Source organism: Chlorocebus sabaeus, chromosome 14, assembly GCF_047675955.1.
Source record: "Chlorocebus sabaeus isolate Y175 chromosome 14, mChlSab1.0.hap1, whole genome shotgun sequence".
NCBI lineage: Eukaryota > Metazoa > Chordata > Mammalia > Primates > Cercopithecidae > Chlorocebus > Chlorocebus sabaeus.
Window position 1 is genome coordinate 48717003 of NC_132917.1, and position 6732 is coordinate 48723734.

A 6732-nucleotide genomic window follows, 5' to 3' on the forward strand; every position below is an offset into this window, starting at 1 on the left:
TATGTCAGATTTTATGTAACTCATCAATAAATGACAGAACCAGTGAGATGACATAACTGGCTTACAGGATAATTCAAAGAACCACACGTCATATAGGCAATAAGGAATGCCGAAATGAATGTACAAATAAGTGCAAGCTGAGTCTATTAAAAGGCAACAATCGATTGCATTCCGCTGGGCAGATTCATTTGCATTTCAATGTATGAAAGTTATTTGCATCGTTGTCAGTTTTCTGCATTTTACAGTGTTGGGGAATAGCTAAAAATAATCATAACCCAGATTATGGCTTGTTTTCCATTTATAATACTCAGTAATCTTTTTGGTCCATTTTAGTCTTTTTTACAATTTTCCCTCACTTAATTAAGTAGAGACAATGCATACAGAGTGCTTGACAAAGAGTAAGTGCTCAATCAACGCTAGCTATTATAAAAATCATTTAAATAATAGTAATAAAATTTTTCTGCACTGCTGGCAGGGTTAATCTCTCCAAAGTACAGCTTTGGTCATGATAGCTTCTTCTCACATTCAGTGACTCATCATTGTCTCTGAAATAAATTCCACACTTCTTAGCTAGATATTTAAAGTTCTTTGATCTGTCTCCATCTAAACTTGCCAGTCTATTTCCTACACATAACTCTTTGCAAGGTCTGTCATGATGCCTAGAATTTCACCATTTGGGATCAATCTTTTTTGATATTGAAGAGTTTGGGGTCTTTAGGTGCTCCCTCTGTAGATGCAAATGTCACCAAGATAAGATTTTGCCCAGAAATGATCTGGCAGCAACATAGTCGCCCAAATTAGCAAGTGTATTAGTATGCTTGGGCTGCCATAACAAAATGTTTAAACTTGGGTGGCTTAAACAACAGACATTATTTTTCTCACAGTTCTAGAGGCTGGGAAGTCCATGATCAAGGTGCTAGCTGATTCGGTTTCTCATACTGGCTCTCTCCCTATGCAGATAGCCATCTTGTTGCTGTGTCCTCACATGGCCTTTCCTCTGTGCGTGGGCAGGGAGAGATTTCTGATGCTTCTTCCCCTTTTGATAAGGACCCCAGTCCTATCATATTTAGGCCCCCACCCTTATGACCTCATTCAACCTTAATTACCTCCCTCAAGGTCTTATCTCCAAATACAGTTACATCAAAGGGTTGGCATTTCAACATATGAAGTTTGAGGGGACACAATTCAATCTATACAGCAACATACTAGAAGATAGAGTGTAGTCAAGAATGGAGACTGGGGGCTGAGTGCAGTGGCTCACATCTGTAATCCCAGCACTGGGAGGCCAAGGTGGAAGGATCGCTTAAGCCGAGGAGTTCAAGACCAGCCTGGGCAACATGGCAAAATTCTATCTCTACAAAAAATAAAAAAATTAGCTGGGCATCATGGCACATGCCTGTGGTCCCAGCTACTTGGAGGCTGAGGTGGGAGGATCACTTGAGCCCAGGAAGATGAGGCTGCAGTGAGCCGTGATTGTGACACTGCACTCAAGCCTGGGTGACAAAGTGAGACCCTGTCTCCAAGGAAAAGAGGAAAAAAAAAGAGAGAGAGAGAGAGAGAAACTGGGAAGGCTGGCTTCACCATTGCTCCACAAAATTATTCTGCTGAATTTTCTTTGTGATGAGGTCAACACACTCTTACTTGGAGGATTCTGAACCTGACTCCCATACCCCAGAACAGGAATCCTAGCTGGGGAAGATGAAGTGTGGGATTGGGTTCTCTTCTGCCACTCCCTCAGCGTCCAGTGGGTGTCTCACTTAAGCTGAAAACTGGGGACAGCTGCCTAGGACTGGCTGAGATTTTCACTGGAAGACAAACACCCAGAAATGCTACTACGTTCTCTTAAAAAATTCTTCAGGTTCTGTAGTTTGCTCTTTTGAGTGGCTAAAACATATGATTTTCTTTGTTCATACATTTGATTTTTGTCCAGATGTGTTTATTTTAAAGTTTTCTATTCATACCACTCTTTAGGGACATTATAGGACATCATTTGGCTTAATTAAAACATCTAATCCATCACAACGCTAATAGGTTACAAAAACTGCAAAATAGATGCATGATTTAGGGGTAGCAAAACACTTGGAATTAACTAATGAAGTGTTCGATTTGGGAAAAGTATTTTCTTTTTCAAAGTGTGTTATGTGCCAAACTCAATTACTAAGGTTTACAAGAAGACATCTAGGTAATTTCAGAAGCAATTTCAGTAGGTACTATCATATGAAATTGTCTGCTGAGTGGGTAGATATCACTTTCTGTTATTATGGTTTGTTTATTGGAAGCCAAGTGGGATGAGAGTGTTAGGTGGTGTGCACATGAAGTTGAGGCAGTGAAACATAGTGAAAAAGAAAAAGCAACTGGATTTGGAGGCTAATAGATCAGAGCTTGTCACTAACTAGCTCTGTGACATTGGTTAAGTCCCTTAATTTTCTAGGCCACAGTTGACTTATCTGTAAAAATAATTGTTGATGACCTCTAAAGTTCTGTAGTAATTAGGATAATTTTAGCTGTTGTAATAAACTCTGCAATTCCAGTGGCTCAATCCAATAGAAATAAACTTAAAAATACTTTTGACCGTTGGAGTTTTTTTCTTTTGAAAATGAAATTTTAAATTGTAGCATGGGATGCATGCTGAAAAATGCGCAAATCGAAAGTGTGTAGCCCAGCTAAGTTATGAAAAGGTGAATGCCCTTGTAACAGCATCCCAGGAACATTTTCTATAGCTCTCCAATCACTCCCCCTCCAAATTCTTCAAAGCAACCACCATCCCAACTTTGAAAATCATAACTTAGTTTTGCTAGTGCTCATATACTGTATAAATGAAATCATGTATTGCCATTGATATGCATAAAGTATGTATACTTTTGTGTTTAGCTTCTCTGAAAGAGCTATAATCAGATTCATACATACTGTTATATGTAGCAGCAATTCACTAATTTTGATTGTTTTGTGGTTTTCTATTATATGAATACACCAAAATTTATCCATCCTCTGTTAATGGATATTTGGGTTTTTATGAATAATGCTGCTATGAACATTCTCAGACATTCATTTGGGGTTGTGTGTGTCTGTCTGTGTGTGTGTGTGTGTGTGTGTGTGTGTGTGTGGTCCATTTCTATTGGTACAGATTTAGGCATTGCATTGGTAAAAAAAAAAAAAAAAAAAAAAAAAAAAAAAAAAGCACTAACAGATTTCAAAGTGGTTGTGCGAGTTGATTCTTCCAACAGCGGGATATGAATGTTCCTGTTACTCCTCATTCTCACCAGTGCTTGGTGGTGTTGACCTTTCTAATTTTAGCTACACTGATGGGAATAAAGTGACATCTCATTGTATTTTTAACTTACATTTCCATAAGGAGCTCATAAGGTTAGGTAAATTTCATATGTTTATAAGCCATTTGAATATTCTTTTTGTTAAGTGACTGTGTAAGCTCCTTACCTATTTTTATATTAGGTTGTTTATTATTTAGCAATCCAATATAAAAATAGGCATTCCTTATCTATTTTGCGTATGAGCTGTATGTCAGCTCTAAGACACTGTATTTTTAAATTTTTACTGAAAACGACAGTGAATGCTAAATGTCCAGCTTTACAATAAATACAGTAATGGCAACTCACCTAAAACAAAACACACTTCCGATAGCCATTATTTTTCTGTTTAGGACAATTTTAAAATCTCTTTGGTTAAAAAAAACAGGAATGTACGTATAACAAAGGCTCAAAATAGGCCATCCTTTTAAACAGAAAGGCAAATGATTCACAGAAGACTATGAATAGAACATGTAACTAGTTGACACAGATCTAATAGGATTTGTTAGTCACATCTAACACATCTGAAGTGTTCTTGTATGAAGTATCACATGAAGAAAAGAAGACTTTATCGGTATCTAAAAAAGTAGGTTTGCTCATGGACAATCTGACAAGTTACCAGAAAAAGTGTTTCCTGAGACATAAGGAAATGCAACATGATCATCTTAAACCTTTTAGTTCAAGTCTTTCCACTCAATAAAATAGCAGAGGATCTGAAACTGAGAAAATATATTTGAGTACAAACAGCTTGTGAAACTCAACACTGTTTTTGCATCATTAGAGGGTTTTACTGAACAACCAACTTGTCCGCTCGGTATGCATTTCAGATGTGAGAGACACTTCTCTGAACAGGAGCCTGTACTGTCTTCAATCCTGTGCATCGAGTGTCTACCACAGGCAAACAGTTTTCTCCCTATTTTGTAGTAATGCAGTCTTCCTATTAGCAAAAAGAGGTAACCAGCCCCTGTAGACTGAAGGGACCAGAGTCACAGGATAAGGATTTCCTCTTAATATTTTTTATTTTGATGTTTGAAGTCCTGATGCAACATTCTAGAACAGGGTGTCAGGACCTGCTATGCCCAAGGGACTGACAAAGGAAAAAGCTCTGTTTATTTTGTGTGATTTGATGGACAGATGAAAAACTTAACACACAATAACAGAAGTTGGTTGTTAATAAATCACATCCTAGTCTTTCAGCACTTCCGTAAGCAGATGACATTTTCAGTTTTCTAGCTCTTGTAGTTTTAACACTGCAACATCAATGATGCATATGTCCAGAATCAGTTGAAAAGACTGTCAAATTATTTTATTTCATCTATTTTTTCACTGTCTCTTGGTCCCAAGTGTATCAGAAGGACTACCTTTTGGCATTCTCCGCTATTGCGCGTTGGGGTGCTCTCGATTGTCCCTGTGTTTTGTGGGCCGGTTGGGAGAGGGAGCTTAGGAAGGATGTGCCACTGTGTAGAGGTTGTGAGTCACTGGGATGCCTCCAAGGATGATCCCTTCCTCGGCTGCAGGGAGAGCTCCTGGAGCCACGCCCACGATGCCTGGCAGATACCTGTATGTGGCACCATTGAGCTCGAGATGAATTGCTTGCTGTTCTATTACTGACCAAGGCGCTGATGTGACAAAGAATTCCTTGTTCACACAGTTTCTTTTTTTTTTTTTTTTTTTTTTTTTGAGACGGAGTCTCGCTCTGTCGCCCAGGCTGGAGTGCAGTGGCCCGATCTCAGCTCACTGCAAGCTCCGCCTCCCGGGTTCACGCCATTCTCCTGCCTCAGCCTCCCGAGTAGCTGGGACTACAGGCGCCCGCCACCGCGCCCGGCTAGTTTTTTGTATTTTTTAGTAGAGACTGGGTTTCACCATGTTAGCCAGGATGGTCTCGATCTCCTGACCTCGTGATCCGCCCGTCTCGGCCTCCCAAAGTGCTAGGATTACAGGCTTGAGCCACCGCGCCCGGCCCACACAGTTTCTTAAGCTTTCTGAATGCAACCTGTGATGACTCAGCAGATCTCAGTGGCAGCTGCCTCTCATCTCCAGCGACGCCTGCTCTCTGTACCAGGCAGTGTGGGGAGTACAGATCAATTCGGTACATCTTTCAACGGACCCTGAATAAAGCTAAAGGGCTCTGATTCCTGCATGTCGAGGGCTGCCCCTCTATCCTGCTTTCCTTAGGGGCCTGTCCTAAGGCTTTCTTGTCCACCAAGTTACCACGGGCTGCCTTCACAAGGAATTCTCCCTGCCTCATCTGATTTATAGTAAAGTCATTGGTGAGGTTGTGGTTATGTTCACTGAAACTGCAGTGCATGGAGAGGTGGTCACTGTGATACAGCAAATCCTGCAGGGCATAGACCCTCTGCAGGCCCAGGGGCTGCTCTATCCCATCCTGCAAGTAGGGGTTATAAAATAAGGCACTGAATCCGAAGGCCTTGGCTTGAACTGCAATCACCTACTCTGTGCCACTGAAGCGGATGAGGCCCAGCGTCTTCCCAGGGATGCCGGCCGCTCCTGCCACCTCTGCTCCATGCTCTGTACCCGCGTGCCTACCCGCAGTGCCTAGTATAGCCACGGTTCCTCTGGTACAGATTGAGAATGTGGCAGATGGTGGAGTTGGCTGTTTCTTCCTTGGCTCGGAACGGATGTTGCACACAGCAATCCCGAGCTCAGAGGCAGCCTTGATGTCCACATTGTCATGGCCAGTGCCTATCCGCAACAGTCACTCTCAGGGCCTTGAACTTCTCCAGGTCCTCCCTGGCGAAGGTGATTTTGCGGCATGTCGTGGCGCCCACGGCTTCATTTAAAACCTTATGGTGGATCTCCTGCGTGGACTGTACATAAGAGAAGGCCACGGTGGCCAGGTCCTTCAGGATGGGCATGTCCACGGTGCAGTTGCGGTGGTCCAGCAGCACCACAGCGGGTGTGGTGCCCGGGGCCGTTCAGGACCTGGGGGCGGATACCTTCACAGATTCTGTCCAATCACTGCCTCTTGACCTTGTGCTTATCCACAAGGGCCATTCTTATGGAACTGTGCGAATCTCAGATCAACAGGCAAAGCAATCCTGTAAGAACTTAGAGGAACTCGCGGGAGTCTGCGTGCATGATGCCACTATGAACCCAATATAAACCTGTCCACTAACTCTGTAGCCTGATGTGATTTTTCTCTCTACTTCACTTTGAATGTTCTAAAGATTTTGCTTTGTATTACTCTAGAGCTCATATATATTCACATTATTTTATCCTCATTGAAATTTGTACCCTATGGTATTATAAAATACCCTTCCCTGACTTGTTAAATACTTCTTAGCCTGAATTTAATTTTGTATAATATTCAGATTGTGATTTTCTTCTTTTTGTATACATTTGTCTAATATGTTTTTATCCATTCTATTATTTTCAGCTTTTATGAGAATCTATATTCAGCACAGAA

General features: G+C 41.5%; 1 pseudogene; it reads right to left on the reverse strand.

Moving 5' to 3' along the window:
- Nucleotides 1-4682: 4682 nt before the first annotated feature.
- Nucleotides 4683-6320, reverse strand: LOC103220302 (C-terminal-binding protein 2-like; annotated as a pseudogene).
- Between the last annotated feature and the right edge of the window lie 412 nt (nt 6321-6732).